At 44.2% G+C, this 24,815-nt stretch overlaps 1 long non-coding RNA gene across 2 annotated transcripts in view; it reads left to right on the top strand.

Annotated features, from left to right (window-relative positions):
• Positions 1–444: 444 nt before the first annotated feature.
• The window catches only part of LOC129622359 (uncharacterized), a 30,316-nt gene continuing 5,945 nt past the window's right edge, over positions 445–24,815 (top strand). The window contains exons 1-3 of one of the 2 annotated variants that reach the window (XR_008699924.1): positions 445–1,026; positions 11,266–11,520; positions 16,160–16,295. This is a non-coding gene — a long non-coding RNA (uncharacterized LOC129622359). Of the gene's footprint in view, positions 1,027–11,265; positions 11,521–16,159; positions 16,296–24,815 lie in introns of those variants that run through there. The other variant, XR_008699925.1, reaches the window with a different exon arrangement.

Here is a 24,815-nt window from a genome sequence, read left to right on the forward strand (position 1 = left end):
GCCATCCAACTTAGAGAACCCAAAGAGGGCAATGACGAACTCAGGGGGTGACTTCTGGTGGCGGGCAGGGCTGGCCACCACAAGAGAGATTCCAGTTCACTGAGCCTTCCTGACACCCGAGTCCCACGTGACAACAGGAAGGGTGCTGCCTTGGCAACGCTGGCCCTGTGGGGGCTTAGGGAGGAGGGGAGAGGGATGGAAGACACGACCCCCACCCAAACCCTTACCCCCATCTCCCGTACCACCCTTTTCACCAGCCCCAGGATGGGTGTGGGGGGCAGCGGCAGCTCTGCAGGCTGTCATTCACCAGGCCCGCCGTCTGGCGCAGGTGTTTCTAATAAGGGCTCCTTCAGGCTTGCTTCATCCAGGAGGATGTTTACAAGAAGGTCTGATGAGAAATTGTCTCCAAATGCTGTCTTGTAAGCAAGACGTTAAGAAGCGGGTGGGGGTAGTGCCTCAGGCTGTAAGCAGGCAGGGCTCCTGGAATGGGGCCTGGCCAGTGCGCCCTCCACCCCCAGTCCTCTTGGCCAGGCCTGGCAGGCTGGGGCCTGGGCAGGTCTGGGCCCACTGCCAAGGGTGCTGAATGCCATGGGGGTTGGGTTTCAATAAACAAAAGCAATAACGTTGGAAGAGCCTTTACACTAAACAGAGACTGGGGCATCCCAATATTGCTAACCCAAACCCTGAGGCTTTTTCTCTGACCCTGTGATCTTTCTTCAGCCCCTCCTCCACAGGTTGGGGGCAGGCAATCACAGGTTTTATTATCAGCATAATGAACCATCCACACATTATTAAGGAGCATCTTTTTGAGAAGCGCAGAACAGGAGGGGAGGTCTCCTGCATTCACACACAGACTTCTCCAGTGTGGTTAGACCTTCTGGGAGGAAGGTGGAGGATGTGTATCAGAGGTGGCACACTTTTTCTGCAAGGGCAGATAGTAAATCTTTTTGACTTTGAGCCCCATATTGTTTCTGTTGCCACAACTCAAGTCTGCAGCTGGTGGGGGAAGGCAGCCATAACCAACAGGTAACTGAGAGGGAGGGCATGGCTGGGTCTGCTCCAACTGTAGTAGTCTGCTGACCTCTGAAGTACAGGAGGGCTTTCCTGGTGGCTCAGACAGTAAAGAATCTGCCCGCAATGTGAGCGACCCGGGTTCAATCCCTGGGTCGGGAAGATCCCCCGGAGAAGGGACTGACATCAAGTGAGTTCCAGGGAGGTGAAGTGATCAGCTGAGATCACACAGCCTGTGGGCAAGTGAGCAGAACAGTTGTCCAGGTTCCTGACCCCTCACCCAGGGGTGGCCGTGACCCAACTCAGTGTAATGCCTGAGATGGCTCCCTGGAGACATGGACTCGACATCAGGAAATTGTAGCCCATAGAAGAGGTCAGGATGCTCAAAGCTGGAGAGAAATTTGAGACTTGGTCTCATTGGAATTAGAAATAGGAGGAGGAATGTAGCCGGCAGCCTCAGTGTTGCTGAGTAAGAACTTCTGGTGCCTTCCCTGGGTCACGGAGCTGGGCCATAGGAAGAACATCAGACCCTCGGTCTAGGCGTCGCTGCCCACAGGAGTCTGAGAGAAGCCCTCTCTGCACATCATCCCTGTGTGTCCTGGACTGCGTGGGGTCACAGGACCCATGGGACAAGGTTGTGTTGGAAAATAGGGTACAGTTGAACCTGGGTGGTCTCTGTGAAGATGGATCTCAGGTCCCTTCAGGCACGCGTGAGGTTGAAGGGCGCAGAGTGAGGCTGGGCTGGCAGTGTTTTGTGGAGGGTTGGTGTGTGGATGGGATTTGAAGGCCCCACGTAGCTGGGGGACCCAGTGAACAGTGTGTGAACTTACAGTGGTATCAGAGTGCCCTTTCTCTCTGGAGGGGCAGTGAGGTTTGGAATGGGGTGTTCAGCTTGCAGTGAGGTTAGGGGTTCAGTTTAGTTCAGTTGCTCAGTCATGTCCAACTCTTCGTGACCCCATGGACTGCAGCACGCCAGGCCTCCCTGTCCATCACCAACTCCTGGAATTTACTCAAACTCATGTCCATTGAGTCAGTGATGCCTCCAACCATCTCATCTTCTGTTGTCCCCTTCTCCTCCCACCTTCAATCTTTCCCAGCATCAGGGTCTTTTCAAATGAGTCAGTTCTTTGCATCATGTGGCCAAAGTATTGGAGTTTCAGCTTCAGCATCAGTCCAGATTGGGGGTTAGGGTGGTGTTTGGCTCTGGGGTCAGCATGTCTTTGCTGGCTTGGGCTGGGGTTAAGAGCATAGAGGGAGGGTGGGGGTCAGTGTATGCTTGGGACATGGTCACTTTGAAGTTAAGTTTGGTGGATCACACTTTGTTGGGGCTGAGAGGGAGATGAAGTTCTGCAGTTGAAGACAAGGCCTGGTTTGGGGTTCTGAATGGCTGGTTTGAGGTAGCTAGGATTGAGGTCTTTGTTTGGTTGATGTTCCTGGCTGGAATTCAAGTCATTGGTTGAAGGTCATGAGCTCAATGAATATTCAGGTTGGGGTGTCTATGCCAGTGGCTCTAACTGGGTGGTGGGCATCCATGTGGGGCTTGAGATAGGAGTGACAGGCAGTGATTGGGATGGGGGTCAGCTTGTGGTTGGAAAGCTGGCAGTCGGCACTCTTTGGGCTTTAGTGGATCAGTGTCATGTTGCATTGAGAGGGTTAGTGTATGTGCTGTTTGAAAGTGAAAGGGAAAATGTCTTAGTCATGTCTGACTCTTTGCCACCCCATGGACTACACAGTCCATGGAATTCACCAGAATACTGGAGTGGGTAGGCTTTCCCTTCTTCAGAGGATCTTCCCAACCCAGGGATCAAGCCCAGGTCTCCCATATTGCAGGTGGATTCTTTACCAGTTGAGTCACCAGGGAAGCCAGAGAATGCTGGAGTGGGTAGCCTGTCTCTTCTCCAGTAGATCTTCCTGACCCAGGAATCGAACCAGGGTCTCCTGCATTACAGGTGGATTCTTTACCAACTGAGCTCTCAGGGAAGCCGTGTGCTGTTTGGTACTGGTAAACTGATGTGTCTTGATGATCCTGCCAACTACACCAACTGTCTTGCTGTATCTCACTGTTCGTTGAACGCAGGGTAGGCAAGGCGCAAGCAGGGAAGCTGGAAGAAAATGCGAGGAGCTGTAAGAACTGCAGACACGTTTATTCTCTCCTGACTGGCACAGCACCTGTAGCAGCAGCCATGCTGTATTCTCTCATGGTTGAGCAAGTGGACGCAGCACAACGCAGACACACACAGCCATAACGCAGACACACACAGCCATAACGCAGACACACACAGCCATAACGCAGACACGCACAGCCATAACGCAGACACGCACAGCCATAACGCAGACACGCACAGCCATAACGCAGACACGCACAGCCATAACGCAGACACACACAGCCATAATGCAGACAAAACACAGCCATAACGCAGACACACACAGCCATAACACAGATACAATACAGCCATAACACAGACACACACAGCCATAACGCAGACACACACAGCCATAACGCAGACACGCACAGCCATAACGCAGACACGCACAGCCATAACGCAGACACACACAGCCATAACGCAGACAAAACACAGCCATAACGCAGACACACACAGCCATAACACAGATACAATACAGCCATAACACAGACACACACAGCCATAACGCAGACACACACAGCCATAACGCAGACACGCACAGCCATAACGCAGACACGCACAGCCATAATGCAGACACGCACAGCCATAACGCAGACAAAACACAGCCATAACGCAGACACGCACAGCCATAACGCAGACACGCACAGCCATAACGCAGACAAAACACAGCCATAACGCAGACACGCACAGCCATAACGCAGACACACACAGCCATAATGCAGACAAAACACAGCCATAACGCAGACACACACAGCCATAACACAGATACAATACAGCCATAACACAGACACACACAGCCATAACGCAGACACACACAGCCATAACGCAGACACGCACAGCCATAACGCAGACACGCACAGCCATAACGCAGACACACACAGCCATAACGCAGACAAAACACAGCCATAACGCAGACACACACAGCCATAACACAGATACAATACAGCCATAACACAGACACACACAGCCATAACGCAGACACACACAGCCATAACGCAGACACGCACAGCCATAACGCAGACACGCACAGCCATAATGCAGACACGCACAGCCATAACGCAGACACGCACAGCCATAACGCAGACACGCACAGCCATAACGCAGACAAAACACAGCCATAACGCAGACACACACAGCCATAACGCAGACACACACAGCCATAACGCAGACAAAACACAGACATAACGCAGACAAAACACAGCCATAACGCAGACACACACAGCCATAACGCAGACACGCACAGCCATAACGCAGACACACACAGCCATAACGCAGACAAAACACAGCCATAACGCAGACACACACAGCCATAACACAGATACAATACAGCCATAACACAGACACACACAGCCATAACGCAGACACACACAGCCATAACGCAGACACGCACAGCCATAACGCAGACACGCACAGCCATAATGCAGACACGCACAGCCATAACGCAGACACGCACAGCCATAACGCAGACACGCACAGCCATAACGCAGACAAAACACAGCCATAACGCAGACACGCACAGCCATAACGCAGACACACACAGCCATAATGCAGACAAAACACAGCCATAACGCAGACACACACAGCCATAACACAGATACAATACAGCCATAACACAGACACACACAGCCATAACGCAGACACACACAGCCATAACGCAGACACGCACAGCCATAACGCAGACACGCACAGCCATAACGCAGACACACACAGCCATAATGCAGACAAAACACAGCCATAACGCAGACACACACAGCCATAACACAGATACAATACAGCCATAACACAGACACACACAGCCATAACGCAGACACACACAGCCATAACGCAGACAAAACACAGCCATAACGCAGACACACACAGCCATAACGCAGACACACACAGCCATAACGCAGACACGCACAGCCATAATGCAGACACGCACAGCCATAACGCAGACAAAACACAGCCATAACGCAGACACACACAGCCATAACGCAGACACACACAGCCATAACGCAGACAAAACACAGACATAACGCAGACACAACACAGCCATAACACAGACACAACACAGCCATAATGTGGACACAAGGGCTTTGCAGGTGGTGATTATATAGGACCACACCATGATGTGCGTGCGCAGTGCCACAGATGATCTCAGCTGTTACATAATCATTATCTACCAAACGTGAGGCCAAAGCGAGAGGCCATGGGGCGAGAGAGCCTGACCACTGCCATCTTGGCTAATTTGCTCTTTCCCTACAGTGTGTATCAGGGGTTGGGGTACCACGTGTGTGACTGCGTTCAGAGATAAATGTGTGGCTGGGCTATGTATTGCAGCGGGGTTGTGTCTGTGGGTCAGTGTAGCCAGGGATGGCACTGAGGCATTCATGTGTGGTTGGTGTTGGGGGAATCAGTGTGGTTTCGGGTCATTCATGGTTGAGAATTCAACATATAGTGGGTCTTGCAGTGTGTGGGTCTTTGCAAGTTGTGTTATTAGGTTGGAAGAACAAAGTGCAGGCAGGTCTGAGTGGTCATTGTGGGCTGGGGATCAGTTGGTCATTTTGAGTTCCTGTGGGAGCAGTTAGGATGTGGAAGAAATTGGGATGGGGATGGATGAATGGTCTCCCCGGAAGGTTCCCAGAGGAAGGGAGCACTGTAAGCAGAGATTCCAAGGCTGTGCCGGCATCAGTTTGTGATTTTGACAGTAGGTTCCACACGCAGTGAGGTTTACAGGTCAGCTGGTCAGCATGTGACTACGAGGGCAAGAAAGGGTCCTAGGAGTTGGTAGAAAGAGTGTATTTGGAGAGTCAGTGCCTTGTCTGGGGTGGAGAGTTCTGGGTGTGATCTTTTCAAACTGAGCTTAGAGTGTGCAGAAACCAGGGAATATATAGAAGTCAAGTTTACTTGAATATTTGGGTAAAAATACTGTAATAAATTATACCATTGCCCTGCCCATACCCTCTGGTATTCACCATTCCTTATACACTGATGGCTTTTGCACCTGCAGCTCTGCCTGGGCGTGTGGTCTAGCTGTGGGAGCAGGTTCCTTTCTCACCAGGCAGGTGCCCTCAGTGACAGCCCAACACTCATGACGGGCAGGAATTGAGAGAGAGATACCCCTGCTTCGGGTCCTCAGCAGGACTGAGCCCCTTTCCTAAGGAGCCCCTTGCTCGTGAGGCACCCTGTGTGGGCTTCCTCCCCTGTCCTGGCTCACATCTCAAGTCCCCACTCTCCTATTGTTCTTCCCAGGATCACATGAACAACTTGCCCTCAAATCCTTGTCCTGGGTTTGCTTCTGGGGAACCCAACACAAGAAGAAACTTTTTTTTATAATAAAGCTAACAAAGGTACATAATGAAGCATGAATTTCACACGACTTTTCAAGTTAAAGCAAAAACTAGGATAGAGTTGTGCATGCTCCCGGCGGCTCACCAAAGTGAAAAGTGTTATTCACTCAGTGGTATCCAACTCTTTTTGCAACCCTGTGAACTGTAGCCCACCGATTCCTCAGTCCATGGGATTCTCCAGGCAAGAACACTGGAGTGGGTAGCCATTCGCTTCTCCAGGGGATCTTCCAGACCCAGGGATCGAACCTGGGTCTCCTCCTGCATTGCAGGCAGACCCTTTATCATCTGAGCAAACAGGGAAGCCCTCACCTCACCAAAAGGAACTCTAATTTAGGAATCTGGTTGTAAGTCAGAGGGCAAAGCGGGCCATAATGCAGTCCCTAGAGGTCAGCTTCCTGAGCACAGAAAGCACAGAGAAGGATGGGGCAGGAATCTGGCAGCAGGGGGTGGGGGATTGGAAAATTCTGAGCACTGCTGTGCACTTGGGTCTGCAGGTCAGCATGTGGCTGGGGTACAGTGAGTGTGACAGTGAGATTTCCTCTTCCATTTCTTCTATTGTAGAGTCAGTTGGGGACTGAGGTGGCTCGGCTTAGAGAACAGTTACATTTGGGGTGGTCTGTGTCCTGATGACCTTGTAGGAATCGATATGCAATTGCTATGGGATGACCAGATTCGGTCATTATGTGGTGAGTGGACAATCAAGGACTGAGGGGATCAGCAAGTTTCTGATGTTAGGACTTGATGATTGTCATGAATTTTGCTGGTGGAAGGGCTGTGAAATTTGGGAGTACAGTGAGTCAATGGATTTGGGAGTCAGTATCTGAAGCAGTTAAGGTAGAGATCTGGATTTGCCCAAGGGATCTGTGAGCATGGCTGCCAATCACACAGCACCTTTGTGTGGGTTCTAGAAATGCCCCGCTCTGGGCAGATGTCACCCTGCCCAAGGGGACAGGTGCAGTGAACAGAACGTGGGTGGACTTCAGCCCTCACTTCTGTTTGTGTGGGTACCTTCAGGCAGTGACCAGAGTGTATGTCAGCTCTGGGGTCTCTGAGCTGGGGATCCCCACTGACCCAGCATCCTCCACCCCTCCCCCTACCATCCTGACCTTCCAGAGGAGGCTGGGTAGGTTTCTGCAGCGTGAGCCCCTGCACCCTGTGAGGCTTGGGAGCTGGCTTCCTGGAGTGAGGGTCAGGGTCAGAGTTCGAGTCCTGGCCACGTCGTATATGTGTCAGAATGAGCAATGCCTTTTTAGGTCACATATACTTTGGACTTCAACACTGCTTTATGTAGGCCGTAAAATTAATAGGTGGGAACGGGATTTATGGGCCCCACTGGGCTGTTCTTTGCTTGTTAGGTTAAACACACTGATTTCCTGGTACAAAAGTGCTTGTTAAAATAATCTCCCCCAGCATGTTCAGAGGGGACATATCTGTCTTGTTTGGGGGGTGGGGAGAAGACCAAGGCGCCCCATCCCCACCTCCCTGGCTGGCCCACCTGTCATGGCCTCCCCCAGCCCCAGCTGTGTGTGTGATGGAATGAATAATGATGTTTCTGGGTGGGGGCGGGCCAGAGAAGGAATGTGCCTCTGTGCAGATAACGCTAGAGCCAGACGTGCACTCCCGTCACCCCCGCCCACCCTGAAGAGCCGCTCGTCTTTGTTCTGGCCATATCTTGAGAAGGAAGGCTAGAAGCACGGGGCATATTTGGGGGAGTCATGTTGGAGCAGATGGGAGGATGTCCGCTTCTAAATATTCGCAAGTCAGAAATGGAAGCAGAGAGAAGGAGTGGCAGGGCCTGCTGCCTGAGCGCCTCTCTACATCTTCCAGCTCAGGTGGCACCATGTTCGCAGGTACATAGGGCTTGACCCTGCCTCTGTGTCCACTGTCCCTCACCTCCCACAGTGCTCAGGGGCGGGCATCCCCTGAATGACTCAGCCACCCCAGGGAGTGGAGACTGTCTTGTCATCTCCTGCCCTGGTGGATACCCCTCTCCTCCTGCAGGTGTGATGGTGGAGTGGATTGTGCAGAGCATGTAGAGAACTTCTGAGAGGTCCAGGTTACTCACAGATGTGAGGGGCAGAGATGGGAGATGGGCCTGGATGGGGCCCCTGTGGGTCTGATACAAGTGATGGCAAGACGGTGCTGTGGACATCTGCTAGGACAATCTATAATACACAAGAAAGACCCGGGCTGAGCCAACACAAGACTGGTGTCTGGTCTTTAGGAGGCCCACAGAATGCTTGTTAAACCATGGGCTGCTGGCTGGGGCGCTCCGAGTCCTCCACCTCCTTGTTAGAGTCTGGCTTGCTATGAGACCCTCTGAAGATCACATTCCCCAGCCTGGCTTCATGGGACAGAAGGGCACCCCTGGGATCCTCACCCTCCTGCCAATAACCTGCACCTGGGAAACTCGTCTCATGGCCCCTGCTGTGGACACTCTTTGCCTTTCGTGTTTGATTATTTGTGGTCATTTCAGTAAAGCACACAGCCTACTCCATGCCTGATGCTTCTGCCACTTGACCCTGTGAGGTGTATATTATACCTAATTATAGACAGATTAAAAAACTGAAGGCCTGAGACATCTGTCAATTACCAAGGCCACCACCCCACAGTGAGCAGAGGAGCCAGACTTGAACCAGGTCTGAGGACCCAGTGTCCGGCCCCTTAGCTGCTGCCTACCTCCACCATCCCAGAGAATCAGAGTCTGAGTGGGATGCTGTCTAGACCACTTTGGGGTGTCTAACCCCCAGCACAACACTTAATCCATGATGAAAATTCAGCATATGCTGTGGACTGAGGCATGATGTTACATCTGTATAGAGTTTAGGTCTGGATCTGGAGTTGGCTGCCTGGGTAAGAATCTGAGTTCCAGTACTTCCTGGCTCTGTGGCTTTGAACAAATTACTAAACCCTTCTCGTGTAAAATGAGGCTAATAATAGTACGTACATCACTGAATTGTTGTGAAGGTTCAGTGAGACGCTCTGTATGAAACATTTGTGACGATGCCTGGCACATAGTACGAGCTCAGTAACTCCTCTTTCTGCCACGGTCCCAAGTTGTCACCTTCTTGTTCTGAAATACTGCCACCTGCTGGTAGGTTTCTGGTGCAACCACCCTGTACCGTCAGTGTCCAGAGCCTCTGAGCGCCCTACTCCTACTGGCAGGGTCCTTGACGCATCCGTTTGGACCATCCTGCTCCCCTCCACAGTAAGCCCTCCTCCTCTTCTTCTTTCAGGGCCTGCATGGCAGCAGCTCCTTCTGGGAGCTTCCTTGTTCATCAACCCTGCACAACAGGAGCCCAGAGCCACCTCTAGCTTCCCCGCTCTATCTACCCATCCTGTTTCTTTGGTTGCGTGGATTTTAGAGCCAGAAAGATGCGGATTTTGACCCTGGTGTCAAAACCTAGTAGCTGGTGACACCGAACCTTTCTGAGCTTCCTGATTAAAGGACCTCCCCGTAAAATGTCACGAGTGGCATTTATCTTCTGCCCCCTTGTCCCATTCAGTCCCTGATGTCCCCCCTCAGGTCCCCACAGGGCACTACTCGCTTCCTGCCAGTGCCAAAGGGGAAAGGGAGCAGCATGCACACAAAGAAGGGGGTTATTGTCCCAGTTACAACGTATGTCATCGTGGTGGTGACCCAGAAGGACTTGGTTCCCACTCTCTTGCTTCCATTCTCGCCCCCATGTGTTTCATTGTAGGCGTTGCTTGGAAGGAGCCAAGCCTTCCTGGTGTCTTCTGACCACACCCTGTGCTCTTCCAAAGTGGCAAGCTAGTGGAGCAAGGAGCTTGGCTTACTGAAAATCCTTCTGGAGGAGGATCTCACGGGAATTGATCTATAAACATGCGGGCTGAACCTCAAAGCTCTCAGAGGTCTTTCCTAGCTCTGACATGCTTTGCGTCTGAGACAACCATTTTTGGCTGAATGACTCCCAAGTGTCTGCTTGGGAGAACTTGCCTTTGTACACATAGTTGACACTGAGCACCACCCACATTGACTCAAGAAAACCTTCTGGGCCTGGTGGTGATGAGTAGGTGCTTCCTGATGAAAGACAGTCTCTTCATTCAAATCCAGTGCAAGCTGTCTTCTCAGCCAAATCCATGAGGCTGAGAAGTGATGGGAGAGACAGATGTGGGCAACAAGGCACCCTGCTTCTTCCTCTCATCACTTCTTCTGAGATGGGTGCAGGTCCACTGTGATGGACCCCCCACACAGGGCACTTGGCCCCCAAATGTGCTTTCTCTGCCTGGAATCTCACTGTTCATGTCTTTCTTTCGAGTTTTCCTCTACAAGCTCATCTCAAACCCAGCCTTACCCCAGGGAGGATGGCACATTTGAGGCCCCTCCCCATACCATGTGAGTTTCCCAGACCCTCACAGGCAGCCTGAGTTCCCAAGGAAATGGAAGATAGTGGGGAAGGGCTCCAAGGGGGCCAGGCCAGGGAGTGTGGTTCAGACAGCTCTCGTCATGGGCCAGAGCCTGAGTGCAGGCCTGGTGGATTAGAAGGGGTGTTTGGTGAGCCCACAACCAGCCCGCAGCAGTGGGAGCTCTGCTCAGGCTTTGTAGACCATCCAATGGTCTCTTTCAAAACAGGGTTTTGATGAGTTAAGTGTAAATGAATCAGAAACACATGGGTTGGATTTCCCTCCAAATGCAATGGGGTTTGAACACAGCTCTGGGAGGGTAGGGTGGGGGAAAGAAGGGGAGCTTGGGGGAAGAAAGACATGTCTTTCTTCCTTTCTTCTTTCATGTCTAATCAAACAGGTCTTTTCTTTTTCAGTTAACATTTGCCACCAGTGCCCCAGGGCTCCCTGTCCTCCACCATCTCCCCCACCTCAGCTCCAGGGGTGGGAGGCTGGGGTCTACGCTGTCCATGCTCAGCAGTGGACCTGGGGCCAGCCCTGCCGGCGTCAGGCTCAGAAAGAGATGGATGCTCCCAGCCTCCCTCCAGGCAGCCGTCCAGGATGACTGGCAGAAGCAGCTGGAAGGCTTTTCTCTGGAGACTGTGTTTCTCAGCTCATCCTAGACTTCTGAGGTGGGTGACCCCAGGTAGGAGGGCAGAGCCAGGGAGTGTGCAAGGCCCTTATAGGCTAGCCCCCAGGGACACACAGGGACTAGACCCCCTCTTAGAATGTCGTGTCTCATGAGGAGGCAATTTTTCCAGGTAAGACCGGGTCTTCACCTATTTAAATCTCATGTATTAATTTACTTCTTTTTATAAACACTTTTTTCTTTTGGTATAAATCTTAAAAGCATAGAAAAGTAAAATAAAATTCTCTGTAACCCCACCAAAATGTGAGTGTGTTAACATTTTGGTGCAGCTGCTTCCAGGCCCATATTGTATGTATGCGAGACAGCAAAAGAGACACAGATGTATAGAACAGTCTTTTGGACTCTGTGGGAGAGGGAGGGGAGGATGATTTGGGAGAATGGCATTAAAAAATGTATAATATCATATAAGAAACGAATCGCCAGTCCAGGTTCGATGCAGGATACAGGAAGCTTGGGGCTCATGCACTGGGATGACCCAGAGGGATGGTATGGGGAGGGAGGAGGGAGGGGGGTTCAGGATGGGGAACACGTGTACACCCTTGGTGGATGCATGTTGATGTGTGGCAAAACCAATACAATATTGTAAAGTAAAAATAATAATAATAATAATAAAAATAAATAAATAAAAATGCAGATTCAGAGTCATGCAGGATGCAGACAATAAAGCATACTGGTTATAATTGGGGTCCAGGACGAGACAACCTTGGTTCAGATCCAAGCTCCACTATTTGCTGCATGTTAGATCACTTTTCCTAAACTTCAGGTCCTGGATCTCAAGCTAATAACAACAACAATGACAATAATAATATGCTAGTTGCCAGAACTGAATGGGATAGCATTTATAGACCACTCAGAGGAGTCCCAGCATATAGTAACCACACGACAGTTGTTAGCTTTTAGTGTTTCTGTTGTGTATCCTGTCTTTTCCTCCTATATGTATGACATCAACATTTCCATATGTCATTAGTATTCTCTATAACATGATTGAATGGCTGTATTCTTTTCATACATTATTTGACCAACTTTTTCCCTTAAGCATTTATTATAAAGAGGGCAATGATGAACATCCTTCTGCATTCTAAAAGGGCAAAAACTTGAGTTTAATTTGTTGTCACACAAGTTTATTTTTGTATAAGTTAATTTGCCTGAAGAAAATTTAACTTGGAGAATATTTATGCTTATGAACTGGGAGGATATATTGGAGATTTCTAATCCCTACAGTTCTGCCTTTCCTAGAATGTCAAATAAATGGAATCATATTGTACACATTGTTTTGTGTCCGGCTTCTTTCACTTTGCATAATATTTTTAAGATTCACTCATATCATATCAATACTGCATTTCTTTCTATTGCCATGTAGTATTTCATTATATGGATGTAACATAATTCGCTTATCCATTTACTAGTTGATAAACCTTTGTATTATTTCCAATTTGGGCCTATTATTTTTTAAATTTTGTTGAGATATAGTATACAACATTGTGTTAATTTCTTCTGTACAGCAAAATGACTCAGTCATGCACACGCACCTTCTCCTTCATATTCTTTTCTATTATGCTTTATCACAGGATATTGAGTGTAGTTCTCTGTGCTGTGTAATGAGACCGTGTTGTTTATCTACCCTATTATAATAAATTACATCTGCTAATCCCAAGGAGACGGCAATGGCACCCCACTCCAGTACTCTTGCCTGGAAAATCCCATGGATGGAGGAGCCTGGTGGGCTGCAGTCCATGGGGTCGCTGAGTCAGACACGACTGAGCGACTTCACTTTCACTTTCCACTTTCATGCATTGGAGAAGGAAATGGCAACCCACTCCAGTGTTCTTGCCTGGAGAATCCCAGGGACGGGGGAGCCTGGTGGGCTGCCGTCTATGGGGTCGCACAGAGTCAGACACGACTGAAGCGACTTGGCAGGCAGCAGCAGCTAATCCCAAACTCCCACCCACCCTCCTTGGCAACCATAAGTGTGCTCTCTGTATCTGTGAGCCTGTTTCTGTTTTGTAGGTATGTTGATTGGTGTCGTGTTTTAGATTCCACATGTCAGTGATTATCATACGGTATTTGTCTTTTTCTGATTTACTTTGCTTAGTATGATAATCTCTAGGTCCATCCGTGCTGCTGCAAATGGCATTTTATTTCATTCTTTTTGATGGTTGAGTAATATTCCATTACTTACTTTTACACACACACACACACACACACACACAACATCTTCTTTATCCATTCAGATGGGCATTTAGGTTGCTTACATGTCTTGGCTATTGTACATAACATTGCTATGAACATAGGGGTGTATGTATCTTCTCAAATTATGGTTTTTTTCTGTGTATATGCCCAGGAGTCGGATTGCTGGATCATATGGCAACTGTATTTTTAGTTTTCTGAGCAACCACCATACTGTTTTCCATAGTGGCTGCAGCAATTTATATTCCCACAAACAGTGTAAGACGGTTCCAATTTGGGCCTATTATAAATAAAGCTCCTAAAAATTTACATTCCAGTCATTGGGTAGACATATGTTTTCATTCTTCTTGAGTAAATTCCTAGGAATAGAATTTCTGAGTCACATATAAGAGTAAATGTATCTTTTAACTTTATAAGAAACTGCCAAACATTTTCCTCAGAGGCTGTATTATTTTGCATTTCCACCAAAAAATGTTTCAGACTTCTGATTAATCATATTCTTCAGCAGCACTTGGTATTATCAGTTTTTAAAACTTTAGCCATTCTAATAGAAATGGTAGTGGTACCATATTGTGTTTTTAATTTACTTTTTCCTAACCATTAATGATGTTGAGCCTCTGTTTACGTGCTTATTTGCTATCCATACATGTTCTTTGGTTACGTGCTTAAATCATTTGTACATTTTTTGATTGGGTTAATTATTTTCCTATTATTAAGTTATAATTATTCCTGATATATTCTAGACACAAATTCTTTATTGTATATGCATTTTGCAAGTATTTCTTTACAATCTGTGTCCTGGCTTTTCATTTTCTAAACTGTGCCTTTTGAAGAGCAGAATATTTTAATTAGATAAAGTTTAATTTATTGATTTTTTCTTTTATGAATTGTGCTTTTTAGGTTATAGCTATAAAATCTTACTCAGTCCAAAGTCACAAATATTTCCTCTAATTTTTTTTCTAGAAGTTTTATAGTTTTAGAATTTATATTTAGGTTTATAATACATTTTGAGTTAATTTCTATATGGAGTGAAGTAAATTATTTTGCATATAGATGCCTAATTATTTCAGCACCATTTGTTGAAAAAGCTATCCTTTATCTAATGAATCATTTTTAATCCTTCACCAAAAATCAATTAACCGTATTTGTGAGGCTGTATCTTTATTCTGTTCTGTTGATCATAGTTTCTGTCTTTTCACCAACATCACTATCTTGATTACTATAGGTGTATATGAATCTTGAAATCAGATAGTGGGAGTCTTTCAACTTTCTTTTTCAAAATTATTTTGGCTATTTTAGTTCCTTTGCTTTTCCATATATAGGCATACCTCAGATATATTGTAGGCTTGGTTCCAGATCACCACAATAAAGCGAATATCTCAGCAAAGCAAGTCACATGAATTTTTTGGTTTCTCAGTGCACATAAAGTTGTATTTACACTATACTATAGTCTAAGTTATGTGTGTGCAATTCTTGCATTGGTAAGAAGAAACTCCCCATCCATGAAAAGCTTTATTATGAAATTACAGAAGTTCAGCCACAACGTCAGTCTCCACTTCTAATTCTACTTTGCTTGCTATTTCCATCACATGTACAGTTGCTTCCTTCATGGGAGTCTTGAGTCCCTCAAAATCACCTGTGAGGGTTGGCATCAACTTCTTCCAAACTCCTGTTAATGTCAATATTTTTACATCTTTCCATGAATCACAGATGTTCTTAATGACATCTAGAATGGTGAAGCATTTCCAGAAGACTTAAAATTTGCTCAGATCCATCCAAGGGATCACTATCTATGGCAGCTAGAGTCTTATGAAATGTATTTCTTAAATAATAAAACTTGAAAGTTAAAATTACTCCTTGATCCATGAACTGCAAAATGGATGCTGTGGTAGCTGGAATAAAAAGATTAATCTATTGTATATTCAATCAGATCTCTTGGGTGGCCAGGTACATTATCAGTGAACAATGCCATTTTGAAAGGGATACTTTTTTCTGACCAGTAGGTCTCAGCAGTGGGCTTCAAATATCCAATAAACCATATTGTAAACAGATTTGCTATCACTCAGGCTTTGTTGTTCTATTTCTAGAGCACAGACAGAGTAGATGAGCAAAATTCTTAAGGGTCCTGGGATTTTCCATTTGGTAAGTGAGCATTGGCTTCAACTTAAAGTCACCAGCTTCATTAACCCCCAACAAGAGTGTCAGCCTGTCCTTTGAAACTTCAAAGACAGGCATTCACATCTCTGTAGCTATGAAAGTCCTACATGGTTGCAAGGATGTTTCATCTACATTGAAAATCTGTTATTTAGTGGACCACCTTTGTTAGTTGTATTAGCAGGATTTTCTGGAAAACTTGTTGCACCTTCTGCATCAGTACTTGTAGCTTCCTCTTGCAATTTTATGTTATTAATATGGTTTCTTTTCTTAAATTTCAGGAACCTCTGCTAGCTTCAAACTTTTCTTCTGCAGCCTCCTCGCCTGTCTTCACAGTATTGAGGAGAGTTAGAGCCTTACTCAGGATTAAACTGTAGCTCAGGGGAATGTTGTGACTGGTTTGATCTTCTATAAAGGCCACTAAAACTTTATCCATATCAGAAATAAAACTGTCTCACTTTCTTATTATTCATGTGTTCACTGCAGTGGCACTTTTAGCTTCCCTCAAGAACTTCTTCTTTGCATTCACAAGTTAACTTGATTAACTTGTGCAAGAGGCCTAGCTTTTGGCCTCTCTCAACCCTTGACATGCCTTCCTCACTAAGCTTAATCATTTCTTGCTTTCGATTTAAGGTGAGAGACACAAAACACTTGAATGTGAAATCAAGTGGGCCTTAGAAAGCATCACTACGAACAAAGCTAGTGGAGATGATGGAATTCCAGTTGAGCTATTTCAAATCCTGAAAGATGATGCTGTGAAAGTGCTGCACTCAATATGCCAGCAAATTTGGAAAACTCAGCAGTGGCCACAGGACTGGAAAAGGTCAGTTTTCATTCCAATCCCAAAGATAGGCAATGCCAAAGAATGTTCAAACTATCGCACAATTGCACTCATCTCACATGCTAGTAAAGTAATGCTCAAAATTCTCCAAGCCAGGCTTCAGCAATACGTGAACCGTGAACTTGCAAATATTCAAGCAGGTTTTAGAAAAGGCAGAGGAACCAGAGAGCAAGTTGCCAACATCTGCTGGATCATGGAAAAAGCAAGAGAGTTCCAGAAAAACATCTATTTCTGCTTTATTGACTATGCCAAAGCCTTTGACTGTGTGGATCACAATAAACTGTGGAAAATTCTGAAAGAGATGGGAATACCAGACCACCTGACCTGCCTCTTGAGAAACCTGTATGCAGGTCAGGAAGAAACAGTTAGAACTGGACATGGAACAACAGACTGGCTCCAAATAGGAAAAGGAGTATGTCAAGGCTGTATATCATCACCCTGCTTATTTAACTTCTATTCAGAGTACATCATGAGAAATGCTGGGCTGGAAGAAGCACAAGCTGGAATCAAGATTGTCAGGAGAAATATCAATAACCTCAGATATGCAGATGACACCACCCTTATGGCAGAAAGTGAAGAGGAACTAAAAAGCCTCTTGATGAAAGTGAAAGAGGAGAGTGAAAAAGTTGGCTAAAAGCTCAACATTTAGAAAACGAAGATCATGGCATCTGGTCCCATCACTTCATGGGAAATAGGGAAACAGTGGAAACAGTGTCAGACTTTATTTTGGGGGGCTCCAAAATCACTGCAGATGGTGATTGCAGCCATGAAATTAAAAGATGCTTACTCCTTGGAAGAAAAGTTATGACCAGCCGAGATAGCATATTGAAAAGCAGAGACATTACTTTGCCAACAAAGTCCGTCTAGTCAAGGCTATGGTTTTCCAGTGGTCATGTATGGATGTGAGAGTTGGACTGTGAAGAAGGCTGAGCACCAAAGAATTGATGCTTTTGAACTGTGGTGTTGGAGAAGACTCTTGAGAGTCCCTTGGACTGTAAGGAGATCCAACCAATCCATTCTGAAGGAGATCAGCCCTGGGATTTCTTTGGAAGGAATGATGCTAAAGCTGAAGCTCCAGTACTTTGGCCACCTCATGCGAAGAGTTGACTCATTGGAAAAGACTCTGATGCTGGGAGGGATTGGGGGCAGGAGGAGAAGGGGACGACAGAGGATGAGATGGCTGGATGGCATCACTGACTCGATGGACGTGAATCTGAGTGAACTCCGGGAGTTGGTGATGGACAGGGAGGCCTGGGGTGCTGCTATTCATGGGGTCGCAAAGAGTCAGACACGACTGAGTGACTGAAGTGAACACACAATTCTTCCTTTCACTGGAACAGTTAGACGCCATTATAGGAGTATCAGTTGATCAAATCTCAATATTGTTGTGTCTCGGGGGATAAGGGAAGCTCAAGAAGACGGAGAGAGATGGAGGAACAGCCAGTTGATGCAGCAGTAAGAACTCATGCAACATATATCAATTAAGTGTACTGTCTTAAATGGGCATGGATCATGGTGCCCAAAACACTTCTAATAGTGGCATCAAAAATCACCGATTACAGATCACCATCACAAATACAATCATAATGAAAATATTTGAAATATTGCAAGAATTACCAAAATGTAACAGAGACATGAAGTGAGCAAATGTTGGAAAAATGGCACTCTTACGCCTGCTCAGTGCAGGGTTGCCACAAGCCTTCAATTTGTTTAAAAAAAAAAAATACAATATCTGCAAGGCACAATAAAGAAAAGCACAACTGAACATGGTATGCCAGTACATTTTAGGGCTATCTTGCCAATTTCTGCCAAAAACTTACTGGGATTTCTGTTGGGATTTCTTTTTAATATTTTTTCTCCAAGTTTCTTGACTCTATGGTTTGTTGTCCTTCAATACTTTGGAAAAGTTCTCTGCCACTACCTCTTCAAATATTTCTTCTTGTAAGTTCTTTCTCTCTTCTTTTGTAACTCAATTTGATACTATCCTAAGGCTTTAGAGTATTGTTTATGTTCTCTCTGCACCTCAGTTTGGAAAGCAGCTGTTGACCTACCTTTAAGTTCAGTGATTCTTTTCTATATCTAGTCTACCGATTAACCTATCAAAGAAATTCTTCTGTATCTCTGATGAATAATGTCCTCCCCACCCCAATATTTCTACCTGATTTTTGAAATAGTTTTCATCTCTATGTTTAAACTCCCCATCTATTTAAACATGCTTTTCCCACTAGATCCTTTAATGAATTAATCAGTTATTTTAAGGTGATCATTCCAACATCTGGGTCATCTCTTGGTCTGGTCCTATGGATTGCCTTATCTCTTGACAATTTTTTATAGCTTTTAAAAATGCACCTTGTAATTTTTTGTTGAATGTTGGACATGGTGTGAAGAAAGCCACAAAGAACGAGACAAATAGTTCTTCTGCCTGAGATGGACATGACATTTTCTGTGAGACCATTAGTATATGTGTGTGTGTGTGTGTGTGTGTGTGTGTGTGTGAGGGGAAGCTGTTGAGTTAATCTAATTTCTGTTTGAACTGGGTTTGAGTATTTCTTGCTGTAGTTGTCTTCACAATATCACATCTTGCAAATCCCTCTAGCGGTGGACCACTGCTTCTCGTGCAACCGCCCCTTTCTTCTGCCCTCTGCCAAAAGGAAATCGTTTGCATATTCCATTTCTCCTCAAATGGGCTTTTCACTCTTTGATATCTAGTTCATGTTGTCACCTGTGACATCAGTTCACCGATGGGTCAGGTAGACTGATAATCTTATAGTTTATCTGGCTTTTCTTAAACCATTTTTTATGAGGGGAAGCAGTGTTCCCTTGTCATTTTCTGCATCCCAAGAGAAAGCATATTTTTCTTGCCTTTTCATATCTATCATAGGATTTTCTCCTTTTGCCTAAGGATGCAGTAAATTTTATTAATGTATTGTGTGTGTGTCAGCTGCTCAGGCATATCTGATTTTGCATGTGACCCCATGGACTGTAGCCCACCAGGCTCCTCTGTCCATGGAGTTCTTAAGGCAAGAATACTGGAGTGGGTAGCCACTTCCTTCTCTAGGGGATCTTCCCGACTCAGGGATTGAACTGAGGTCTCCTGCACTGCAGGCAGATTCATTACCATCTGAGCCACCAGGAAAGTCCATATTAATGTATTATTTCCTATTAAATCATATTTACTCATTTGAGTAATGCCCATTGGCACATATTATTCCTTTACTGTAGTATACTGGATTTCATTTTATAGTGCTATTAAGTAATTTAGGTTTGTTACTTTATTTATTGTGTTTTTGTATAATAGTTATCTACATTGATAGAATAAACTGTGATCTTTTGTACCTTTTTCTTTTTCTCTCAAAGTTTATGTGGCACGTAAATCCTCCGTTCAATGAACTGGTGAAGCTTTCAGGTCATTGCACCATTCCTGGAAGTTGTTCTACATCAATCTTCTCCATTTGTTCCTTAATTATTGGTCTTTTAAGGCCTTATATTGCTTTAATTCCTGGTGGCAATATGCATTTCCCAAGAAAATAATTTGTCTTGTTGACAAATAAGACAAGAAAATTGGAAAATTGGAAAAATTGGAAAATTATTTTTCCCAAGGAAATAATTGTCTTAATTTGTAGACTTGACTGAGTTTGTAACCCTCAGCTCAGCATGAGAAGGAAAGAGAGCTGAGACAGAGGCTCTAGGAGCATCAGTATTTAAGAGCAGAGGAGGAAGAAGTATTAGAAAGGACTGTGAAAAGGAACATCCTGAGAAATATGGAAAATCAGGAGGTCTGGGACCAAAGGAAGAAGAATTTCTCAATACTGACGGTAATCAAGCTGGGCTCATATTTCTTTGCCATGTTAGAAAGCAGAAGAAACTAGAAGTAACCTATCCAGAATTTTTAAAGCAAAGTTGAGATTCAAGAATTCCATATGAAAGGTAAGATGCCATTGTGTATGAAGGCAGTCGAAATAAATTCTCAGTTACACACGTTTTCAGGAAAAATACCACATCTATGTTTTATGGAAAAGTACTTATTTAAAAATATAAACCAGCTAACAAGGAGATAAAACAAGAGTTCACAAATGGGGAAGTCATGATATAAAAGAAACCGTAGTGATTGTTGAAGTAATGTGGACACAGAACAGTCTAAATTATTGTCATTATTGTTTTGAAGTGAACTCCTTACTTAGTTGATTTTGAAAAGATAACAATGTAAAAACAATAATGACTTGACAATGATAAAACTGAGGCAAAATTACCAAATCCTTTTGACAAATATTGAGAAGAGGAATTTAGGGGAAATCTGAAGTAAATGTGTACCAGTTCTTTATCTTTCGTAGGGATATCTTAATAGATATTATTTTTAAAGATACATTTCTTTGGGGTATAATTTATTATGATAAAACACACATTTTAAGTATATGGACCAATGAGTTTTGTCAAATGTATAAAGCAATATGACTACCACCACAGACAAGATATAGGGCATTTTACTTGCCCTAGGAAGTTTCCTTGTGGCCTTTCCCAGTTAATCACTACCTTCTACCCCTCCCTGACCTCAGGAAACCATTAGTTTGTTCTCTCTCTAGTTTTCCTGGAATTTAATATAAATGGAAGCATGTAGTATACACTCTTTTGCACCTGGCTTCTTTTCTTCACTATAAGTAAGATTCGACATCAAGTATTATAAGTTCTCCAACTGTGTTCTTTTTTTTTTTAGCAAAATCATTTTATCTATCCTAGTTCCTTTATTTATTTATGTAACTTTTAGAATCAACTTGTCAATTCTATTTTTAAAACCTACTAGAATTTTGGTCAAATTTCCTGTTGAATCTATAAATTGATTTAGGCAGAAAATGCATCTTAACATCCTGAGTCTTCCAATACATGAATATGACCTCTTTTTTATCCACTTAGTTAAATTTTCTTTAATTTTTCTCAGCAGTGTTCTACATGTTTTAATTTTGTGTCTAAATATTTCATATTTTAAGGGTGATAGAAATGATATTTTTAAAAGTTTAATTCCTAGTAATCCACTGCTAATATATGAAAATACAATGTATACTTGTTTATTGACATTTTATTCTGAAACATTTCTAATTTGCTTATTCATTTCAGTAGGATTTTTGTAGATTGACTCCTTATTTTATGAACCTAACTATGTCATCCATAAACAGAGCTTAACTATGCTTACCAAAACTATATCCCTTTTGTTTCTTTTTATTGCCTTATTGTATTTGCTAGGAGAAGAGGGCAACAGAGGATGAGATGGTTGGATGGCATCACTGATTCAATGGACATGAATTTGGGCAAACTCTGGGAGATGGTGAGGACAGGGAAGCCCAGCATGCCGCAGTCCATAGGGTTGTGAAGAATCAGATATGACTTGGTGACTGAACAACAACAAACTTACTCGGATTTCTAACCAAGTGCTAAATATAAGAGGTGAAAGGGAATATCATTGCATTGTTTCCCATGTTAGGGGGTAAGAATCATCATTGTTATTAATAAGCATTATTTAAGGTATAGGTTTTTTTTAATTTTATTTTATTTAACTTTACAATATTGTATTGGTTTTGCCATATATCAAAATGAATCTGCCACAGGTATACATGTGTTCCCCATCCTGAACCCTCCTCCCTCCTCCCTTCCCATACCATCCCTCTGGGTCGTCCCAGTGCACCAGCCCCAAGCATCCAGTATCGTGCATCGAACCTGGACTGGCAACTCGTTTCATACATGATATTTTACATGTTTCAATGCCATTCTCCCAAATCTTCCCACCCTCTCCTCTCCCTCAGAGTCCAAAAGACTGTTCTATACATCAGTGTCTCTTTTGCTGTCTCGTATACAGGGTTATTGTTACCATCTTTCTTTTTTTTTTTTATTTTATTTTTAAACTTTACATAATTGTATTAGTTTTGCCAAATATCAAAATGAATCTGCCACAGGTATACATGTGTTCCCCATCCTGAACCCTCCTCCCTCCTCCCTCCCCATTCCATCCCTCTGGGTCGTCCCAGTGCACCAGCCCCAAGCATCCAGTATTGTGCATCGAACCTGGACTGGCAACTCGTTTCATACATGATATTTTACATGTTTCAATGCCATTCTCCCAAATCTTCCCACCCTCTCCCTCTCTCACAGAGTCCATAAGACTGTTCTATACATCAGTGTCTCTTTTGCTGTCTCGTACACAGGGTTATTGTTACCATCTTTCTAAATTCCATATATATGCGTTAGTATACTTTATTGGGTGTTTTTCTTTCTGGCTTACTTCACTCTGTATAATAGGCTCCAGTTTCATCCACCTCATTAGAACTGATTCAAATGTGTTCTTTTTAATGGCTGAGTAATACTCCATTGTGTATATGTACCACAGCTTTCTTATCCATTCATCTGCTGATGGACATCTAGGTTGCTTCCATGTCCTGGCTATTATAAACAGTGCTGCGATGAACATTGGGGTACATGTGTCTCTTTCCCTTCTGGTTTCCTCAGTGTGTGTGCCCAGCAGTGGGATTACTGGATCATAAGGCAGTTCTATTTCCAGGTTTTTAAGGAATCTCCACACTGTTCTCCATAGTGGCTGTACTAGTTTGCATTCCCACCAACAGTGTAAGAGGGTTCCCTTTTCTCCACACCCTCTCCAGCATTTATTACTTGTAGACTTTTGGATTGCGGCCATTCTGACTGGTGTGAAATGGTACCCCATAATGGTTTTGATTTACATTTCTCTGATAATGAGTGATGTTGAGCATATTTTCATGTGTTTGTTAGCCATCTGGATGTCTTCTTTGGAGAAATGTCTATTTAGTTCTTTGGCCCATTTTTTGATTGGGTCATTTGTTTTTCTGGAGTTGAGCTGTAGGAGTTGCTTGTATATTCTCGAGATTAGTTGTTTGTCAGTTGCTTCATTTGCTATTATCTTCTCCCATTCTGAAGGCTGTCTTTTCACCTTGCTAATAGTTTCCTTTGATGTGCAGAAGCTTTTAAGGTTAATTAGGTCCCATTTGTTTATTTTTGCTTTTATTTCCAATATTCTGGGAGGTGGGTCATAGAGGATCCTGCTGTGATGTATGTCAGAGAGTGTTTTGCCTATGTTCTCCTCTAGGAGTTTTATAGTTTCTGGTCTTACGTTTAGATCTTTAATCCATTTTGAGTTTATTTTTGTGTATGGTGTTAGAAAGTGTTCTAGTTTCATTCTTTTACAAGTGGTTGACCAGATTTCCCAGCACCACTTGTTAAAGAGATTGTCTTTAATCCATTGTATATTCTTGCCTCCTTTGTCAAAGATAAGGTGTCCATATGTGCGTGGATTTATCTCTGGGCTTTCTATTTTGTTCCATTGATCTATATTTCTGTCTTTGTGCCAGTACCATACTGTCTTGATAACTGTGGCTTTGTAGTAGAGCCTGAAGTCAGGTAGGTTGATTCCTCCAGTTCCATTCTTCTTTCTCAAGATCGCTTTGGCTATTCGAGGTTTTTTGTATTTCCATACAAATTGTGAAATAATTTGTTCTAGCTCTGTGAAGAATGCTGTTGGTAGCTTGATAGGGATTGCATTGAATCTATAGATTGCTTTGGGTAGTATACTCATTTTCACTATATTGATTCTTCCAATCCATGAACATGGTATATTTCTCCATCTGTTAGTGTCCTCTTTGATTTCTTTCACCAGTGTTTTATAGTTTTCTATATATAGGTCTTTAGTTTCTTTAGGTAGATTGTTACCATCTTTCTAAATTCCATATATATGTGTTAGTATAGGTTTTTTTGGATTCATGTTCACAGCAAAATTAAGAGAAGCATGAAGAAATGTCCTATACTGACTACCTCTCTCACATGCAAGTTGCTCCCTCACCATCTTCTACCAGAATGCTACGTTTGTTACAACTGATGAACTTACATTGACACATAATGACCTCAAATCCATAGTTTACAGTAGGATTCACTCTTGGCTTTTTATAGCTACATGCTTGAATATTCATCATTGTACTATCATTCAGAATATTTTCATTGCCCTAAAATTCCTCTATGCTATACCTCTTCATCTCCCATAGCAATCATTGCTAGCAATCCATAGCAATCACTGATTCTTTTTA

The sequence above is a fragment of the Bubalus kerabau genome, chromosome 11 (assembly GCF_029407905.1).
Source record: "Bubalus kerabau isolate K-KA32 ecotype Philippines breed swamp buffalo chromosome 11, PCC_UOA_SB_1v2, whole genome shotgun sequence".
NCBI classification, from domain to species: domain Eukaryota; kingdom Metazoa; phylum Chordata; class Mammalia; order Artiodactyla; family Bovidae; genus Bubalus; species Bubalus kerabau.